Here is a 22489-nt window from a genome sequence, read left to right on the forward strand (position 1 = left end):
AACCCAGTAATTGGTGTTGTCCAGAATGCGCACAATGCGTGGGTCGCGTTCAATGCAGTCTAGCATGAATTGAGCCATCATCCTCTTGTGAGCGTTGTGATAGTTGTTGTGATGCATCATAGTCGTCACCTTCTTCCTGGTCTGCTTCTGCTGACCATTCGCGCTGAATTGTGGAAGTCCAACGTGCACCGCTCTGGCCCTCGTCAGTGGTGGCATGAAATTCCTGCTCCAACTCCAGCTGTTCCTCCTCCTCTTCTTCGTCATAGCTGCTGGGGCCAGCGTTTTCTGAGGCGGATGGCCTGATGTTGGTATCATCACGCTGATCGTTTTCTCCTTCAGATTCCCCCAGTTGCATCATGACAGCTGTTTCCTTGATTTTCAACATTGACTTCTTCAGTAAACACAGCAGTGGTATGATAATGCTGACTGAAGAGTTGTCACTGCTCACAAGCAACGTGGATTGCTCAAAATTTTGGAGGACTTGGCAGAGGTCCAACATGTTGGCCCAATCGGATCCACAGAAGCTTGGCAGCTGTCCGGATGCGCCTCGGTACTGCGCCGTCATGTACTGGACCACTGCACTCTTCTGCTCGCAAAAGCGGGCTAGCATGTGCAGCGTAGAATTCCAGCGCGTAGGGACATCACACAGCAAGCGATGGTGGGGGAGATTGAAGCGCTCCTGCATCTTGGCGAGTGCCCCCGAAGCAGTACTGGAATTTCTGCAATGTTTGTCCACTCGTCGCACCTTCAACAGAAGATCGGCCACGCCTGGGTATGTCTTCAGTAACCGTTCATCACGTGCGCCAGGCAAGGGATGTGTGTCAGCTTAGCCAACCTTAAAGCGCGAATGAGATTACTCCCATTATCACACACAACCATGCCCGGTTTCAGGTCCAGCGGTGCCAGCCACAAATCCGTCTGTTCCTTTATTCCCCTCCAAATTTCCTCCCCTGTGTGCTGCTTATCCCCAAGGCAGATCAGCTTCAGCAACGCTTGCTGACGCATGCCAACAGCTGTGCTGCACTGCTTCCACGATCCTACTGCTGCTGGGTTAGCGTTTCCGGATGAGGTACAGCTTTGAGATGCGTTGGAGGAGAAGGAGTCAGAGAGGTAGGTGCTGCTGTTGTTATCCAGTGGGAGGGACGGCGGTGCAGCTGTTTGCGGCGTGGGCAACACCCGCCGTAGCAGGTGAGGAATCGCTGCCAGGCTCCACAAGGTTCACCCAGAGCGCGGTAAGGGAGATGTATCGACCCTGGCCGAACGCACTATTCCAGGTGTCAGTGGTGAGGTGAACCTTGCAGGCAACGGCATTCTTCAAGCTTCGGGTTATTTTGCTGACCACGTGCTCATGCAACTCAGGCACTGCAGAGCGCGCAAAGTGGTAGCGGCTGGGAACCACGTAACGTGGGATGGCCACTGACATCATGCCCTTGAAGCTGTTTGTCTCCACCACTCGATATGGCAGCATTTCGCAGGCCAGAAGCTTGGCTATGCTGGCTGTTAGTGCCACGGCCCGGGGGTCATTTGCTGGCAATTTCCTCTTGCGCTCAAGCATCTCCGAGACAGACAACTGAACCATAGGGTTGCACACTGAACGGCTGTTGGTTGTTGTGTTTGATGACTGGGAGACCTCAAGAGCACTATTCCGGAAAGTGACAGTGTCAGCATCGTCTGATGTTTGTGAATGTTGTTGTGAACCACGCAATGGCTGGGCTACTGCTGCTGCTGAGGAGGGTCTGGTGGTGAGTCTGGTGACCCCAAGGGAGGCAGTGTTGCTGCTGATACCCTGTCCTGGCAGCCACAGAGTGGGATGTTTGGATACCATGTGGCGGGTCATGCTGGTGGTGGAGAGGTTGTTAATATGTTTCCCCCTGCTCAGGCGGGTCTTGCACACCTTGCAAATCACCATGGTACCATCCTCACTGCAGTCTTCAAAGAAAGGCCAGACTTTGGAGCACCTGCCTTGCTGGCGATTTCTGTTTGCGCCTCTTTATTGTCTCACTTGAACTTCCACGCTTGTGGTGCCTGAAATTTCGCGCCGCCTACCTCGTGGCACAAGTCGAACTCATGCAGCAGTGGGTTCTTCAACAGACTCATCTGTGCTGCTGCTACAACGGCGATGTTCTCCTTCACATACAAAATCTGGGTCTCTGTCAACATTGTCCATACCCTCCTCCTCCTCTTCCATCTCCTCAAACTCGTCATATGTGATTGTGGGCCGCCGCCGTGGAGTAGAGCTCCCCACAACAACCTCTGCGCAGCACACTCCAACGTCGTCTTCAAGATCTTCTCGGCCGACCTCCTGCAATTGAAACCCCTCCTGCCCAACTTGCTCTGGGATTTGGGTTTCCGAGTCCTCCTCGGACTCGCCTTGCATTTCAGTGCGCGGTGCATTTCCCACAGTCAATGGTTGTGAATCCGGGCACAAAATTTCTGGCAGTTCCATTGACCTTTGAAAGGTGGAAGTTTGTTGGGCTGGGAATAGCTCCTGCGAATACCCCATTGTGTCCTGAGGAAATTCTTCTGACTGGTTATTTGGCAGTTGTGTGCGTGGTGTCGCTGCCGGTTGTGTCTGCTTTGTGCCCACTGGCTCCTTGTAACTGGCTGAGGACTCGGACCTAGTGCGTGATGTGCTGGTGCTGCTTAACCACTTGAGGACCACAGTCTTTCTACCCCTTAAGGACCAGGCACTTTTTTTCCATTCAGACCACTGCAGCTTTCACGGTTTATTGCTCGCTCATACAACCTACCACCTAAATGAATTTTGGCTCCTTTTTCTTGTCACTAATAAAGCTTTCTTTTGGTGCTATTTGATTGCTCCTGCGATTTTTACTTTTTATTATATTCAGCAAAAAAGACATGAATTTTGGCAAAAAAATGATTTTTTTAACTTTCTGTGCTGACATTTTTCAAATAAAGTAAAATTTCTGTATACATGCAGCGCGAAAAATGTGGACAAACATGTTTTTGATAAAAAAAAACCCATTCAGTGTATATTTATTGGTTTGGGTAAAAGTTATAGCGTTTACAAACTATGGTGCAAAAAGTGAATTTTCCCATTTTCAAGCATCTATGACTTTTCTGACCCCCTGTCATGTTTCATGAGGGGCTAGAATTCCAGGATAGTATAAATACCCCCCAAATGACCCCATTTTGGAAAGAAGACATCCCAAAGTATTCACTGAGAGGCATAGTGAGTTCATAGAAGATATTATTTTTTGTCACAAGTAAGCGGAAAATGACACTTTGTGACAAAAAAAAAAAAAAAAAAAGGTTTCCATTTCTGCTAACTTGCGACAAAAAAAAATGAAATCTGCCACGGACTCACCATGCCCCTCTCTGAATACCTTGAAGTGTCTACTTTCCAAAATGGGGTCATTTGTGGGGTGTGTTCACTGTCCTGGCATTTTGGGGGGTGCTAAATTGTAAGCACCCCTGTAAAGCCTAAAGGTGCTCATAGGACTTTGGACCCCTTAGCGCAGTTAGGCTGCAAAAAAGTGCCACACATGTGGTATTGCCATACTCAGTAGAAGTACTATAATGTGTTTTGGGGTGTATTTTTACACATACCCATGCTGGGTGGGAGAAATATCTCTGTGAATGACAATGTTTTCATTTTTTTTACACACAATTGTCCATTTACAGAGTTATTTCTCCCACCCAGCATGGGTATGTGTAAAAATACACCACAAAACACATTATACTACTTCTCCTGAGTACGGCGATACCACATGTGTGGCACTTTTTTGCACCCTAACTGCGCTAAAGGGCCCAAAGTCCAATGAGTACCTTTAGGATTTCACAGGTCATTTTGCGACATTTGGTTTCAAGACTACTCCTCATGGTTTAGGGCCCCTAAAATGCTAGGGCAGTATAGGAACCCCACAAATGACCCCATTTAGAAAGAAGACACCCCAAGGTATTCCGTTAGGAGTATGGTGAGTTCATAGAAGATTTTATTTTTTGTCACAAGTTAGCGGAACATGACACTTTGTGAAAAAAACAATTAAAATCAATTTCCGCTAACTTGTGACAAAAAAATAAAAACTTCTATGAACTCACCATATTCCTAACGGAATACCTTTGGGTGTCTTCTTTCTAAAATGGGGTCATTTATGGGGTTCCTATACTGCCCTGGCATTTTAGGGGCCCTAAACCATGAGGAGTAGTCTGGAAATCAAATTCCGCAAAATGACCTGTGAAATCCTAAAGGTACTCATTGGACTTTGGGCCCTTTAGCGCAGTTAGGGTGCAAAAAAGTGGCACACATGTGGTATCGCCGTACTCTGGAGATGTAGTACAATGTGTTTTGGGGTGTATTTTTACACATACCCATGCTGGGTGGGAGAAATAACTCTGTAAATGGACAATTGTGTGTAAAAAAATCAAAAGATTGTCATTTACAGAAGTATTTCTCCCACCCAGCATGGGTGTGTGTAAAAATACACCCCAAAACACATTATACTACTTCTCCCGAGTACGGAAATACCACATGTGTGGCACTTTTTTGCACCCTAACTGCGCTAAAGGGCCCAAAGTCCAATGAGTACCTTTAGGATTTCACAGGTCATTTTTGTTTCAAGACTACTCCTCACGGTTTAGGGCCCCTAAAATGCCAGGGCAGTATAGGAACCCCACTAATGACCCCATTTTACAAAGAAGACACCCAAAGGTATTCCGTTAGGAGTATGGTGAGTTCATAGAAGATTTTATTTTTTGCCACAAGTTAGCGGAAATTGATTTGAATTGTTTTTCTTCACAAAGTGTCATATTCCGCTAACTTGTGACAAAAAATAAAATCTTCTATGACCTCGCCATACACCTAATGGAATACCTTTGGTTGTCTCCTTTCTAGAATCGGGTCATTTGTGGGGTTCCTATACTGCCCTGGCATTTTAGGGGCCCTGAACCGTGAGGAGTAGTCTTGAAACCAAATGTCGCAAAATGACCTGTGAAATCCTAAAGGTACTCATTGGACTTTGGGCCCCTTAGCGCACTTAGGGTGTAAAAAAGTGCCACACATGTGGTACCGCCGTACTCAGGAGAAGTAGTATAATGTGTTTTGGGGTGTATTTTTACACATACCCATGCTGGGTGGTAGAAATATCTCTGTACATGACAATTGTTTGATTTTTTTTACACACAATTGTCCATTTACAGAGAGATTTCTCCCACCCAGCATGGGTATGTGTAAAAATACACCCCAAAACACATTATACTACTTCTCCTGAGTACGGCGATACCACGTGTGACACTTTTTTTGCAGCCTAGGTGCGCTAAGGGGCCCAACGTCCTATTCACAGGTCATTTTGAGGCATTTGTTTTCTAGACTACTCCTCACGGTTTAGGGCCCCTAAAATGCCAGGGCAGTATAGGAACCCCACAAGTGACCCCATTTTAGAAAGAAGACACCCCAAGGTATTCCATTAGGTGTATGGCGAGGTCATAGAAGATTTTACTTTTAGTCACAAGTTAGTGAAAAATGACACTTTGTGAAAAAAAAAACAATAAAAATCAATTTCCGCTAACTTTTGACAAAAAATAAAATCTTCTATGAACTCGTCATACACCTAACAGAATACCTTGGGGTGTCTTTTTTTCTAAAATGGGGTCACTTGTGGGGTTCCTATACCGCCCTGGCATTTTACAGGCCCAAAACCGTGAGTAGTCTGGAAACCAAATGTCTCAAAATGACTGTTCAGGGGTATAAGCATCTGCAAATTTTGATGACAGGTGGTCTATGAGGGGGCGAATTTTGTGGAACCGGTCATAAGCAGGGTGGCCTTTTAGATGACAGGTTGTATTGGGCCTGATCTGATGGATAGGAGTGCTAGGGGGGTGACAGGAGGTGAATGATGGGTGTCTCATGGGGTGATTAGAGGGGAAAATAGATGCACTCAATGCACTGGGGAGGTGATCGGAAGGGGGTCTGAGGGGGATCTGAGGGTTTGGCCGAGTGATCAGGAGCCCACACGGGGCAAATTAGGGCCTGATCTGATGGGTAGGTGTGCTAGGGGGTGACAGGTAGTGACAGGAGGTGATTGATGGGTGTCTCAAGGTGTGATTAGTGGGGGGAATAGATGCAAGTAATGCAATGGCGAGGTGATCAGGGCTGGGGTCTGAGGGTGTGGGCGGGTGATTGGGTGCCCTAGGGGCAGATGGGGGTCTAATCTGATGGGTAGCAGTGACAGGGGGTGATTGATGGGTAATTAGTGGGTGTTTAGAGGAGAGAACAGATGCAATGCACTTGGGAGGTGATCTGACTGCGGGTCTGCAGGCGATCGGATGGTGTGTGTGGGTGATCAGATTGCCCGCAAGGGGCAGGTTAGGGACTGATTGATGGGTGGCAGTGACAGGGGGTGATTGATGGGTGGCAATGACAGGGGCTGATTGATGGGTGGCAGTGACAGGGGGTGATTGATGGGTGATAGGTGATTGGCAGGTGATTGACAGGTGATCAGTGGGTTATTACAGGGGAGAACAGATGTAATTAATGCACTGGTGAATTGATAAAGGGGGGTCAGAGGGCAATCTGAGCGTGTTGGCGGGTGATTGGGTGCCCGCAAGGGGCAGATTAGGGTCTGATCTGATAGGTAAAAGTGACAGGTGGTGATAGGGGGTGATTGATGGGTAATTAGTGGGTGCTTAGAGGAGAGAATAGATGTAAACAATGGATTTGGGAGGTGATCTGATGTCGGATCTGCGGGCGATCTATTGGTGTGGGTGGGTGATCAGATTGCCCGCAAGGGGCAGGTTAGGGGCTGATTGATGGGTGGCAGTGACAGGGGGTGATTGATGGGTGATAGGTGATTGGCAGGTGATTGACAGGTGATCAGTGGGTTATTACAGGGAAGAACAGATGTAATTAATGCACTGGCGAATTGATAAGGGGGGGGGGTCTGAGGGCAATCTGAGCGTGTGGGTGGGTGATTGGGTGCCCGCAAGGGGCAGATTAGGGTCTGATCTGATAGGTAACAGTGACAGGTGGTGATAGGGGGTGATTGATGGGTGATTAGTGGGTGTTTAGAGGAGAGAATAGATGTAAACAATGGATTTGGGAGGTGATCTGATGTCGGATCTGCGGGCGATCTATTGGTGTGGGTGAGTGATCAGATTGTCCGCAAGGGGCAGGTTAGGGGCTGATTGATGGGTGGCAGTGACAGGGGGTGACAGGGGGTGATTGATGGGTGATAGGTGATTGACAGGTGATCAGTGGGTTATTACAGGGAAGAACAGATGTAATTAATGCACTGGCGAATTGATAAGGGGGGGTCAGAGGGCAATCTGAGCGTGTTGGCGGGTGATTGGGTGCCCGCAAGGGGCAGATTAGGGTCTGATCTGATAGGTAAAAGTGACAGGTGGTGATAGGGGGTGATTGATGGGTGATTGATGGGTAATTAGTGGGTGTTTAGAGGAGAGAATAGATGTAAACAATGGATTTGGGAGGTGATCTGATATCGGATCTGCGGGTGATCTATTGGTGTGGGTGGGTGATCAGATTGCCCGCAAGGGGCAGGTTAGGGGCCGATTGTTGGGTGGCAGTGACAGGGGGTGATTGATGGGTGATTGATGGGTGATTGATGGGTGATTGACAGGTGATTGACAGGTTATCAGGGGGGATAGATGCATACAGTACACAGGGGGGGGGGGTCTGGGGGGGTCCTGGGGAGAATCTGAGGGGTGGGGGGTGATCAGGAGGGGGCAGGGGGCAGGGGGGGGGATAAAAAAAAATAGCGTTGACAGATAGTAACAGGGAGTGATTGATGGGTTATTAAGCGGGTGATTGGGTGCAAACAGGGGTCTGGGGGTGGGCGGGGGGGGGGGGGGGTCTGAGGGGTGCTGTGGGCGATCAGTGGGTGGGGGGGGGGAAGAACAGTGTGTTTGGGTGCAGACTAGGGTGGCTGCAGCCTGCCCTGGTGGTCCCTCGGACACTGGGACCACCAGGGCAGGAGGCAGCCTGTATAATACACTTTGTATACATTACAAAGTGTATTATACACTTTGTAGCGGCGATCGCGGGGTTAACATCCCGCCGGCGCTTCCGTATGGCCGGCGGGATGTTACGGCGGGTGGGCGGAGCCTGTTGCCGGGGAAAGCGCGCGTCATCAATGACGCGATCGCTCCCCCGGCATAGGAAAATGACGCAAAGCCCTAAGGCGTATTGCGGTCCTTAAGGCATCCACTTTGCCGCCGCCCATGGGCTGTGGGCGGTCGGCAAGTGGTTAACCCACTGCTGGACGCTTGAGAGGTCATCCAATTAATTATCTGGTCCTGTTCTTTTGGATTTGTGAGGGTTGATTTCCTGGACAACATGGGCGGTATTGAGTGGGTTTTCTTCGGTGCTCCACTGTGGCCTGTACGTGAACCGTCAGGGGGAACACCTCTTCCCTTGCCCCTCCCTCTTTCACAGGATTTCTTCTTCATTTCACTTATCCGTAAAAGTACACGCTGACTGGCAGCAGTACAGTGGCAGTACAGAAATGCTATACAGTGGCGGGTGAGCAGTGTACTACTATTCACAGCAGCGACACAGAGCACAATGCTATACAGTGGTGGGTGAGCGGTGTACTACTGTTCCCAGCAGAGACACAGAGTGGCAGTAAACACAATGCTATATAGTGTGGCTGAGCGGTGTACTACTATTCCCAGCAGACACACAGAGTGGCAGTTAACCCAATGCTATATAGTGTGGGTGAGCGGTGTACTACTATTCCCAGCAGCGACACAGAGCACAATGCTATACAGGGTGAGCGGTGTACTACTGTTCCCAGCAGACACACAGAGTGGCAGTAAACTCAATGCTATATAGTGTGGGTGAGCGGTGTACTACTATTCCCAGCAGACACACAGAGTGGCAGTAAACACAATGCTATATAGTGTGGGTGAGCGGTGTACTACTATTCCCAGCAGCGACACAGAGCACAATGCTATACAGGGTGAGCGGTGTACTACTGTTCCCAGCAGACACACAGAGTGGCAGTAAACTCAATGCTATATAGTGTGGCTGAGCGGTGTACTACTATTCCCAGCAGACACACAGAGTGGCAGTAAACACAATGCTATATAGTGTGGGTGAGCGGTGTACTACTATTCCCAGCAGCGACACAGAGCACAATGCTATACAGGGTGAGCGGTGTACTACTGTTCCCAGCAGACACACAGAGTGGCAGTAAACACAATGCTATATAGTGTGGCTGAGCGGTGTACTACTATTCCCAGCAGACACACAGAGTGGCAGTAAACACAATGCTATATAGTGTGGGTGAGCGGTGTACTACTATTCCCAGCAGCGACACAGAGCACAATGCTATACAGGGTGAGCGGTGTACTACTGTTCCCAGCAGACACACAGAGTGGCAGTAAACACAATGCTATATAGTGTGAGTGAGCGGTGTACTACTGTTCCCAGCAGACACACAGAGTGGCAGTAAACTCAATGCTATATAGTGTGGGTGAGCGGTGTACTACTATTCCCAGCAGCAACACAGAGCACAATGCTATATAGGGTGAGCGGTATACTACTGTTCCCAGATGACACACAGAGTGGCAGTAAACACAATGCTATATAGTGTAGCTGAGCGGTGTACTACTATTCCCAGCAGACACACAGAGTGGCAGTAAACACAATGCTATATAGTGTGGGTGAGCGGTGTACTACTGTTCCCAACAGACACACAGAGTGGCAGTAAACTCAATGCTATATAGTGTGGGTGAGCGGTGTACTACTATTCCCAGCAGCGACACAGAGCACAATGCTATACAGGGTGAGCGGTGTACTACTGTTCCCAGCAGACACACAGAGTGGCAGTAAACACAATGCTATATAGTGTGGCTGAGCGGTGTACTACTATTCCCAGCAGACACACAGAGTGGCAGTAAACACAATGCTATATAGTGTGGGTGAGCGGTGTACTACTATTCCCAGCAGCGACACAGAGCACAATGCTATACAGGGTGAGCGGTGTACTACTGTTCCCAGCAGACACACAGAGTGGCAGTAAACACAATGCTATATAGTGTGGCTGAGCGGTGTACTACTATTCCCAGCAGACACACAGAGTGGCAGTAAACACAATGCTATATAATAATAATAATTCCTTTTTTTGTATAGCGCCTTTCTCCTGTCGGACTCAAAGCGCTTGCGAGGCAGCCATTAGAGCGCACTCAGTAGGCAGTAGCAGTGTTAGGGAGACTTGCCCAATGAACTCCTTACTGAATAGGTGCTGGCTTACTGAGTAGGAAGAGCCAGGATTTGAACCCAGGACTCCTACATCAGAGGCAGAGCCCTTAACCATTACACTATCCAGCCACATGCTAGTGTGGGTGAGCGGTGTACTACTATTCCCAGCAGCGACACAGAGCACAATGCTATACAGGGTGAGCGGTGTACTACTGTTCCCAGCAGAGAGACACAGAGTGGCAGTAAACACAATGCTATATAGTGTGGGTGAGCGGTGTACTACTATTCCCAGCAGCGACACAGAGCACAATGCTATACAGGGTGAGCGGTGTACTACTGTTCCCAGCAGACACACAGAGTGGCAGTAAACACAATGCTATATAGTGTGGGTGAGCGGTGTACTACTAATCCCAGCAGCGACACAATGACCGGGTGACCCTGGCTAGCCTGGCTGGAGAGAGAACTACCCTGCCTGCCTACCCAAAGCTAAACCCACAGACAAATGGCGGAGAAATGACGTGGATCGGGTATTTATTTACCCAAACCATGTGACCCGTTCGACCAATCAGAGCGCGTTCGGGTCCGAACCACATGACACGTTCGGCCAATCACAGCGCTAGCCGAACGTTCGGGAAACGTTCGGCCATGCGCTCTTAGTTCGGCCATATGGCCAAGCAGTTTGGCCGAACACCATCAGGTGTTCGGCCGAACTCGAACATCACCCAAACAGGGTGATGTTCTGCAGAACCCGAACAGTGGCGAACACTGTTCGCCCAACACTAATGAAAAGTAAGAGAGATTTTTAACTTCAGTATTGCCTTTTTGGCTTCCTTCTAAACTGTTGTACACACTGAAAAACGCAGGCAAAAATGCAAGCGCATGCGTTTTTAAAGTGCCTGTAGTTTTAAAAACGCATGCGCTTTTGCCTGCGTTTTTTGTGCGTTTGCGTTTTTCTTGTAATTGCTGATTGGCTAAAGAATCCTTTGTTTTTTTTCTAGTTTACATTTCAACAGGAATCAGGACATTGCAGAGTCTTCTGGGATACTAACTTCTGAAAAACGCAGGCAAAAACGCAAGCGCATGCGTTTTTAATGCGTTTTTCATGCGCTGCGCTTAAAAAAGCGCAGCAGGCACTGCGTTTGCGTTTTTTTAAAAACGCATCGCACCAGTGTGTACAAGTCATCACGATTTTCATTCTTTTTCAAAAGACCTTGCGTTTTTAAAAACGCATGCGTTTTTAAAAACGCAATGCAAGCGCAGCAGTGTGTACAGGCCCTAACACAGGAGAATAGAGGTTTAAATTAGCTTTTGCAGCCTGACAGTTACTCTTTAAAGAAAACCTGAACTGAAAATTAAAAGTCAAAATAAACATACACAAGTCACACTTACCTCCCGTGTAATCTACTCCTCAATCTCTGTCACCTCTCCTGCGTCCTGTTTGTCCACTGTGATCAAGGGAATTCTCTGTCCTCCATTTTGAAAATGGCCATTACCACATAGCAGCTTTCTGATCAGCACACTGTTAAACTGTAACATCGCCCAGTTGAGCCATAGGGAAACATGGACATTACCGGGCTCTTCAGTTGTCCACTCAGCTATAACTGACAGCAACTGATATATAACTGACAGCAACTGATATATTTCAGTTCTGACAAAATGTTGTCAGAACTAGAATGGATCATTGTCAGAAGAAAATGGTGAGCTTCTGAGAGAGACTGATGGCAAGGTAACTATGTAATGTTCATTTGAAGTTACCTCGTGTGTTTATTTTAAATAATTTTACTCAGTACAGGTTCCCTTTAAAGGACCACTGTTATGAACAATTGTAAAGTTCATAATACATGTAAAACATACACATACACATTAGGAAATATGTTTCTTCCAGAGTAAAATAATCCATAAAATAATTTTCATCTATGTTGCTTTCACGTAGGAAGTACATCTGACAGAACTGACATCACTTCATGGGGGGTTTTCAGTATTTTGTATACTCTTTACAAAAGCAATCCCTGGAGAGCATCAATACAAAGATGTAGGCAGACCCACCTTTACCTGTTTGGACACTATTTTGGAAGTTCAGTAAGTGCTTTTGAAAATAAAGGAAACCTTGAAAATTCCCCATGAGGAGATGGGCTAGTCCAAAATCTGTCAGATTTGACAGATTTTTATTACCTACTGTAAAGGTGGTTGATATGGCCAGAAATATAGATCCCTCTTTGATCATTATCTGATCAGGGAGAAGATGTATTGGTTTGATTGCCTCCACACACTGAGTACAGATTTTCAATCAATATCAGCCTGAAACCCTAGTCACCCTCCAACCCCCCCCCCCCCCCCCCATCTCTCACCTGTCCGCTGCATGATCCCAGGCTCTGCTGGTCTCAGTCTCTACTTCTCCTCGATGGCTCCTCCTCCTCACTTCTGTGTCCCCGGGCACCTATGTAGTGTAATCCTGGGGACAGGCACTAGGGGCACTGTGACCACTAGAGAGGTTTGTAGTTTCTATCCCCTGCATTACATCACACAGGTACCCAGGGACAGTAAGTGAAGAAGACACCGGGAAGAAGCAGAGACTGGAAGCGACAGAGACTGGGCCGTTTGTCAGACAACTGAGAGTACCATCTCGTCAGTCGCGGAATCGAGCGCCGCTAGCACCGCGCTCCTGATCTGCTACCGTTTGACTTAAATTTTCCGCCTGGACCAATCAACTCAATCCAGCATTTTTGGCCAGAAATCGCTCGATCAGTCTATTAAGCAGGCCGAATGTTGCACCAATTTCTCACCAATTTATTCAGAACTATAAAATTGCCCATATACATTGTTGGAAGAAATTGATGAGTGTATGGCCTGCTTACATGACAGCAACATGGGAGAAAAGCAATAGAACTAAAAATTTAAAGTCAAAGTAAACATACATACATCATACTTACCCCCCCCCCCCCCCCCCCGTGTAGTCTACTCCTCAATCTCCTTCTCCTCTTCCCCTGTTTGTCCACTGTGATCGATGGAATTCTCCATCTATCATTTTGAAAATGGCCATTACCCCATAACAGCTTCCTGGTCAGCACATTGTTAAATGGTAATATCACCCACATGAGCCATAGAGAAACATGGACATCACCTTGCACATCAGTTGTCCTTTCAGCTGTAACTGACAGCAACTGATATATAACTGACAGCAACTGATATTTTTCAGTCCTGACAAACTCTTGTCAGAACTGGAACGAATCATTGTAAGAAGAAAATGGTGAGATTCTGAGGGGAACTGTCAGCGAGGTAAGTATGTAATATTCATTTGCAGGTACATCATGTCTTTATTTTAAATCTTTTTACTCGGTTCAGGTTACCTTTAAGGCTGTTGCCTTTTATGCAGGGCTAGAGCCTTTGACCAGGGTTTAGATCCAGGCTGAAGCCAGTATGTAAAACAGTAAAGAGTCTGTGGGCAAGGCTCCCTAATGATCCTGGTTGCCCGTGGAGCACGTCCTCAGTGGCTGCAGCCCTGAAATGCATTGAGTCTGCCAAGAGAGAAGTGTAATGTAAACGTTCTGTGTCTTGTCTTGCCAGTGGCGTAGCTAAGGAGCTGTGCGCCCTGATGCAAGTTTTACAATGCCCCCCCACGCACTCTATACATAACAATTGCTACTGCGCACCAAAACCTGCCAATGGTAACTACAATGTCAGAGGTGCAAGAAGGAGATAGGGAGCAGTTTGTTAATGATTACCACTATTCATAGTATCTATAGAAGTGATTATTATGAGCACAGGACAAATAGAGAGCTAATATTGTAGTTGAGGGAGGGCCCTTCGGGGCACCTATGAGGTCTCAACCTCTACAACCCCTATTGCTACGCCCCTGTGTCTTGCCAACAATCCCCTAGTCCTGCCCAGCACTCATTCTACAGAGATTTTCTAACATGTCCGATCAGACTTCCGATTGATAAACAGCACAAAATCCATGGAAAGGAAGTGTAGTTAAACATTTAGTATTCACTAGCTGGACGCCCGGCGTTGCCCGGGCATGTATTTGGCTGGTGTTGGCCCCGCCCCCTTTTCCTAACCCTAACACACGATTACTTAATTACTTAATGACCAAGTTTGTGAGCTTTGCGATCTTTGGCATCAATAATTTGCATTGAAATAAAATAAATCTGATTGGCTGTGGCTCCACCCCTTTTCTGAATTTGAACCCAGATCACCCAATGGCCAACTGTACCAGGTACAGGTGATTAACAGTGCAAGAGGCTTGTGCCATCATCAATGCAAGAATGGCAGCAATTAAATATTCCCCTTAAAAATCAATAGGTGGATTTTGATTGGCTTTTGTACGCTCCACCCACCTTTCTGAATATTAATCCCAGTCACCCAGTGACCAACTGTGCAAAGTTTGAGAACCCTACCATTAACAGTGTATGGCTGCAGTTTACATTTTCCCAATGAAATTTGTATTTTTCTCCACCCACTGATTTCCTGACATTGTTCAGGTATGTATTTGGCTGGTGTTGGCTCCGCCTTCTTTTTCTAACCCTAACACACAATTACTCAATGACCAAATTTGTGTGCTTTGCGGTTTTTGGCATCAATAATTTGCATTGAGATTAAACAAATCTGATTGGCTATTTGTGGCTCCACCTCTTTGTCTAAATTTGAACTCCAGTCATCCAATGACTAACTGTACCAGGTTTAAGGCTTGTGCCATTAACAGTGCAAGAATGGCAGCAATTACATATTCCCCTTGAAAATCAATATGTGATTTATGATTTTCTTTTGTAGGCTCCACCCACGTTTCTGAATATTAATCCCAGTCACCCAGTGACCAATTGTGCAAAGTTTGAGAACCCTACCATTAACAGTGTAAGAATGGCTGCAGTTTACATTTTCTCAGTGAAATGTGTATTTGTCTCTGCCCACTGATGACCCGGTATTGCCCGATTATGTTTTTGGCTGGTGTTGGCTGCGCCCACTTTTCCTAACCTTAACACACAATTACTCAATGACCAAGTTTGTGAGCTTTGCGGTTTTTAGCATCCATAACCTGCATTAAAATGAAACAAATAAGAGTGTCTGTTTGTGACCCCACCCCCTTTTATCAATTTAAACCACAGTCACCCAATGATCAACTGTACCAGGTTTAAGGCTTGTGCCATTAACAGTGCAAGAATGGCAGCAATGAAACATTCCACTGAAAAATCAATAGGTAATTTTTTAATGGCTTTTGTAGGCTCCACCCAATTTTCTGAATTTTAATCCCAGTCACCCAGTAATTAACTGCAAAGTTTGAGAACCCTACCATTAACAGTGTAAGAATGGCTGCTGTTTACATTTACCCAGTAAAATTTGTATTTGTCTCCGCCCACTCATGACCCCGTGTTGCCCGCTTATGTATTTGGCTGGTGTTGGCTGTGCCCACTTTTCTAACCCTCACACACGATTAATCAATTACTCAATTACCAAGTTTGTGAGCTTTGCGGTCTTTGGCTTTAATAATTTGCATTGAGATTAAACAAATCTGATTGGCTGTTTGTGGCTCCACCTCTTTGTCTAAATTTGAACCCCAGTCACCCAATGATCAACTGTACCAGGTTTAAGGCTTGTGCCATTAATAGTGCAAGAATGGCAGCAATTACATATTCCCCTTGAAAATCAATAGGTGAATTTTGATTGTCTTTTGTAGGCTCCACCCACTTTTCTGAATATTAATCCCAGTCACCCAGTGACCAATTGTGCAAAGTTTGAGAACCCTACCATTAACAGTGTAAGAATGGCTTCAGTTTACTTTTTCTCAGTGAAATGTGTATTTGTCTTCGCCCACTGATGACCCGGTATTGCCCGATTATGTATTTAGCTGGTGTTGGCTGCGCCCACTTTTCCTAACCTTAACACACAATTACTCAATTACTCAATGACCAAGTTTGTGAGCTTTGCGATTTTTGGCATCCATAACCTGCATTAAAATGAAACAAATAAGATTGTCTGTTTGTGGCTCCACCCCCTTTTATCGATTTAAACCCCAGTCACCCAATGATCAACTGTACCAGGTTTAAGGCTTGTGCCATTAACAGTGAAAAAAATAGCAGCAATGAAATATTCCCCTGAAAAATCAATAGGTAATTTTTGATTGGCTTTTGTAGGCTCCACCCACTTTTCTGAATATTAATCCCAGTCACCCAGTAACCAACTGTGCAAAGTTTGAGAACCCTACAATTAATAGTGTAAGAATGGCTGCAGTTTTCATTTTCCCAGTAAAATTTGTATTTGTCTCCGCCTACTTATGACCCTGCATTGCCCGCTTATGTATTTGGCTGGTGTTGGCTGTGCCCACTTTTTTAACGCTCACACACAATTAACCAATTACTCAATTGCCAAGTTTGTGAGCTTTGCGGTGTTTGGCATCAATAATTTACATTGGAATGAAACAAATCTAACTGGCTGTTTGTGACTCCACCCCCCTTTCTCAAATTGAACCCCAGTCACCCAATGATCAACTGTACCAGGTTTAAGGCTTGTGCCATTGACAGTGCAAGAATGGCAGCAATGTAAATATTCCCCTTGAAAATCAATAGGTGAATTATGATTTGCTTTTGTAGGCTCCTCCCACCTTTTTGAATATTAATCCCAGTCACCCAACGACCAACTGTGCAAAGTTTGAGAACCCTGCCATTAACAGTGTAAGAACAGCTGCAGTTTACATTTCCAGTGAAGTTTGTATTTGTCTCCGCCCCCTTTTTAGTTATGGGAATAAAAAGTATCCTATACTCTATTCCAGGTAGTGTACTATGTGTGTGCCAAATTTCATTCAAATCCGTTCAGCCATTTTTGCGTGATCGAGTAACAAACATCCAAACATCCAAACTTTCCCATTTATTATAATAGTAGGATTTCTGCATAGGGGATAATAATAATATGGAAATACGTAAGTTTCCTCACTTATCTATTCCTGCACATATAAGAAACTGGTTTCAATGCTGTCTTTTTCTAGAAAAACACTGGTGTCTTACATTTTTCCTAATTGACACACTAGGGGTAGACATACAAGGCTCTTCAAATTCAGCCATGCACTTTCTGACAGAGGCTGGACTTACTATGGCCTCAGTGGCAGCTGCTGGAAGGGTTCATTGAACCCTATTAAGCAACACGGTAATAGAGTACACTGAGTTGCTAAAAGCAGTGCAGGGGAAATGAATGGAGCATATTTGTTTCAGTCATTCTCAGTCACTCTCCATACACTGCTGTTCAGTATTCGTCTATGAATAGTATTAGGGTTCAATGAATACTATTAGCAGCTGCCACTCAGGCTTTAGTTAAAAAAAAGCTTTTGTCAATAGGTACTTGAGAATTATTATACCCCTATTCCACGCACATATGTTTTCCTAATTTGTATGTACAGCCCATAGTATATCAGACCTTGTTTTTTTCTGTGAATACACTTCTTTATTAGCTAGCTGGTACAAAATAAACCACTTTTACAGTACTTTGTCAAAATCACTTTTAAAAGTACTGGTAGTCCCCTATTAATGAACAAGTTATTCTTAAAGGGAAGGTCCAAGCAAAATAAAAAAATGAGTTTCACTTACCTGGGGCTTCTACCAGCCCCATGCAGCCATCCTGTGCCCTCGTAGTCACTCACTGCTGCTCCAGTCCCCCGCTGGCAGCTTGCCGACCTCAGAGGTCGGCGGGCCGCATTGCGTACATTTTTACGCATTCCCGCTAGTGCAGGAACATTAACACATACATTTTTACGCATTACTGGTTCAATGCGTAAAAATGTACGCATTGAACCAGTAACGCGTAAAAATGTATGCAATGCAGCCCGCCGACCTCCGAGGTCAGCAAGCTGCCAGCGGGGGACTGGAGCAGCAGTGAGTGACTACGAGGGCACAGGATGGCTGCATGGGGCTGGTAGAAGCCCCAGGTAAGTGAAACTCATTTTTTTATTTTGCTTGAACCTTCCCTTTAAGCTTAGTTGAAACAGTGTACCATCTCTGTCCCTTGTACCTCCTCTTTGTCCCCCTGTGCCTTCAGAGCCTCTTCCCTGTCCCACCTCTGTTCCCCAGCACCTTCAGTGTGTCCTCCTGTGACATCAGTGTCCCCTTTTGCTCTGAACCCTGTGCCTCCACTGTGTCACTCTGTGCTTTCAGTGTCCACATTTGTGCCACTTCTGCCCCCTTGTAACTCCACTGTGTCCCTCTGTACCTTCAATCCGAAGACATAACAAGAAAAATTGATTAAGTGATACCTTTAACCTCCCTGGCGGTTTGTTAAAATCCGCCAGGGGGCAGCAAATACCTTTTTTTAAATTTTATTTTTTTTTCATGTAGCGAGACAATGTCTCGCTACATGATAGCCGCTGCTGAGCGGCATCCCCCCAGCCCCTCCGATCGCCTTCGGCGAACGGAGATCAAGAGATCCCGTTCAAAGAACGGGATCTCTTGGAGGGCTTCCCCCGTCGCCATGGCGATGGGGTGGGATGACGTCACCGACGTCATCGACGTCGTGACGTCAAAGGGAAATCCGATCCACCCCACAGCGCTGCCTGGCACTGATTGGCCAGGCAGTGCACGGGGTCTGGGGGGGGGGGGGTGGCTGCGGCGACGGGTATAGCGGCGGATCGGCGGGTAGCGGCGGCGATCAGAGGTTACACGCAGCTAGCAAAGTGCTAGCTGCGTGTAACAAAAAAAATTATGCAAAACGGCCCAGCGGGGCCTGAGCGGTGCCTCCCGGCGGCATAGCCCGAGCTCAGCTTGGGCTTACCGCCAGGGAGGTTAATGACTAACTGTAACAGTTTTATTTGCAAGCTTTTGAAACTTGAAGTTTCTTCTTCAGGCATGTTCCAGAATTGGATCAGAACCAAGCTTCCAGCCTGATCCAGATCCAGGTCTGAAACATGCCTGAAGAAGAAACTTAAAATTTTGAAAGCTTGCAAAGAAATCTTGTACAGTTAGCTATTAAAGGTATCACCTAAACAACTTTTGTTGTTATGTCTCTGGATTCTCTCCATGACTAATACCGGACCACCGCAACTGTCTGTACCTTCAGTGTCCCACTCTGTGAAACCTCTGCCCCCCTGTGCCTCCACTGTATCCAACTGTGCCACCTGTCATCCTGTGCATCCTTCCATCCCTCTTTGCTTCCACTTTGTTCACCTGTGCCTTCAGTGTCACCCTGTGACTCCCTTCATACCCATGTGCTTTCACTGTGTCCCTCTGTGCCTTCAGTGTTTTATGTGCCACCTCTGCCCCCTGTGACTCCACTATGTCCCCTTCCATCCCTCTGTGCCTCCAGTGTGTTCCTCTGTCCTTTAATGTCCCCCTCTGTGACACCTTGGCTTGCCTGTGCCTCCACTGTGTCCCTCTGTGTCATTTATGTTCCCCTGTGCCTTCTTCCATCTCTACAATTGTTCACACTCTTTCCCTTGTCTTCCCTTGGTGGCTCTCACAGCCTGGGGACTCCTCTTGCAAGGGCTATATAACAAGTGTGGACATCATAATTTTCACAATTATAACAAGAATAACCAGTAGCCACAAAAATATCTGATCAAAAGAATGGTCCCCTAGAGTGGGTGAAGAATTAATTGGGACACCCTTACAGCTTAAGGGCTCCCCTCTAGTAATGCCCCTGCCAGTGCCCATCACACTACAGTCTAAATAGCATCATTTTTCACATTTGACACCAGCAGTCTTTCCATGGAGCTTGCTGTGTGATGCTGTGCAAGTCCTTAAAGGGAACCTGAAGCGAGTAAAATTATTTAAAATAAACACATGACGTAGCTGCAAATGAATATTACATACTAACCTCACCGTCAGTTCCTCTCAGAGGCTCACCATTTTCTTCTTACAGTGATCCCTTCCAGTTCTGACAATATTTTGTCAGAACTGAAATATACCAGTTGCTGTCAGTTATATATCAGCTGCTGTGTCAGTTACATCTGAATGTGCAAGGTAATGTCCATGTTTCCCTATGGCTCAAGTGCGTGATATTACAGTTTAACAGTGTGCTGACCAGGAAGCTGTTATGGGGTAATGGCCATTTTCAAAATGGAGAAAGGAGAAATCCATTGATCACAGTGGACAAATGGGATGCAAGAGAGGAGAAAGAGATTGAGGAGTAGACTATGCAGGAGGTAAGTATGATCTGGGTATGGTTATTTTGACTTTTTATTTTCAGTTCAGGTTCTCATCAAAAAGAGTACCAAAAATAGTAGAATACAATCTATAACTACATAAACTTTATTTGACGTTGGGACACTGCAATTTTTTTTATTTTAAATTACCCGGTCATTGCTACTGTTGGCTATGAATCTCTGAGCTGTTTACGTTCAGATGTTCAGTGAAAATCTTAGAAAAGAGACAGAATAGACATGGAGAAGCTGACAGTTAGCTGCTGTCTTCTTTAAATTCCTATCTTTGCATGACATCATAAACTGTTCCCACCATCGTGGAATTGATCGCGTTTACAGAAAGCTATTAAAGTGACCTTGACTGGTGTGATGATCAAATGACTCAGTTTATTTTTTCATGAGAGTAAATGCTATTACTTAACTAATAATAAGATGAGTGAAAACCATACAGGTCTTGCAAATCAAATTTGTTCTGCTCATGTGTTCTAAAAGTGTAAACTTATTTCCTTGCATTTCGGTACAGACCAGAATTACCTAACAGAATCGTTTCAAGGCACCTTAAAGGACTAATACGGCAACTCAATTTAATAAACAAGTCAATAGAATTGTGTGTGAACATTGCAGAGAATGAGGTTTAACTTCACTGTAAGATGTTTGGGGCCCCTGAACCGGCAGGCAATATTAGGTACGTTGACTCTAAACCTTTTTATTTTTTTAGATATACAGTATGTATCATTGTGAGTACATTCATTCTTTGTTTAAGAGGTGTATGCATTCACCACTAGTACAGGGCCTGTTAAAGGGAACCAGAGATGAACCTGAGACGGGAAAATGAAAAAGAAGTTATACATACCTGGGGCTTCCTCCAGCCCCATACGCTCTGATCGATCCCACGCCACCGTCCTCCGCTGCCTGCATCTACGAGAACCGGGTCCCATCACTGACGTAATCGGAGCCAGCTACGCAGGAGAAGTGCGCCCTCTACGTATCTCTCCAGCAGCTGCTGCAGAGATACGCAAAGAGCGCACTTCCCTTACGCTGACTGGCTCCAATTAACGGAACAGCGGGGACCCGGTTCTCATAGCTGCGGGCAGAGGAGGATGGCGGCGTGGGAGCGATCAGAGCATATGGGGCTGGAGGAAGCCCCAGGTATGTATACAATCTTTATTTTTTTCATCTATGGTTCCCTTTAAAGAGGAGCTGTCAGCCATACAATCTCAGGGAAAAAAACAAATATATAAGTAGATAACTACTTGCTCTACTTACATAACATATGTATTGCACTGTTCACGCTATGATTCCTGTGAATTTTATAAAGGAAAAGTAGAGAATCCTATTCTAGACAGTTTCCATATTTACTGTGGCCAGTCCTGATGTAATATCCGCTCTTAGTCTCCTCTGCCTGTTTTGCCCGCCCTTCACTATAGAAAGTGCATTGTTTCAGCATGAGAAATATTGGCCAATCAGAGAGGAACAGAGGTGTGGGAGGGGAAAACAGGAGGGAAAGAGGCTTCAGCCAATCAGGCTGCATTAGTTAAGTCTGAGGGGAAGTAGAGAAGCAAAAAAAGACAACCCAGAATGCCCTGCAACTTCTCTTTTGTGTACCAAATTTTGTGTGTACCAAATAAGAGTCATGTAAACTGGGGAATGATCATTTATCAACAAAAAAAGTAATAGTGATTTTAACTTTTGGATCGCCTGATTAGCATCCTTATTACTTGTTTACCAGATAAAAATAAAGAATTGATTTTTGATTTTATGCCCGACAGTTACTCTTTAAATGATATGGATTTTGTCGTGACTAGTATAAGAAGGTCAGAGCTTCTTACATTTAGAAGCAATTAGTGTTAGCCTTCAGGTTAGTGTCCTGCTGATCCTTTACCTCTAAGGCTATTTGCACACCTTCAGTAACTGTCACATGCAGGGTTGAGAACTTGGCAAAGACCTTGTTCAGGACCTGGTTTGAACACACACCTCTTTTTTCTTCTGAATGCAGTTCAGTAGCTTTTCCTTCTTGTAGTGGTGGTGTTGTGGGGATGAGGCATGAGTGGCAGTGGGAGTGCCTTGGGAGGGCTGCCTGCACCTTACTCTCCCTTCCCATAATTTGGTGATTTTGTTCCCAGGTCATGCATCTTGAATACACTTGCAGCTGGCTGAAATTTCCTTGGTAACCCTGGTGTCCAAGCCTAGGGGTG

This window comes from Hyperolius riggenbachi, chromosome 1, assembly GCF_040937935.1.
Source record: "Hyperolius riggenbachi isolate aHypRig1 chromosome 1, aHypRig1.pri, whole genome shotgun sequence".
Classification (NCBI taxonomy): Eukaryota; Metazoa; Chordata; class Amphibia; order Anura; family Hyperoliidae; genus Hyperolius; species Hyperolius riggenbachi.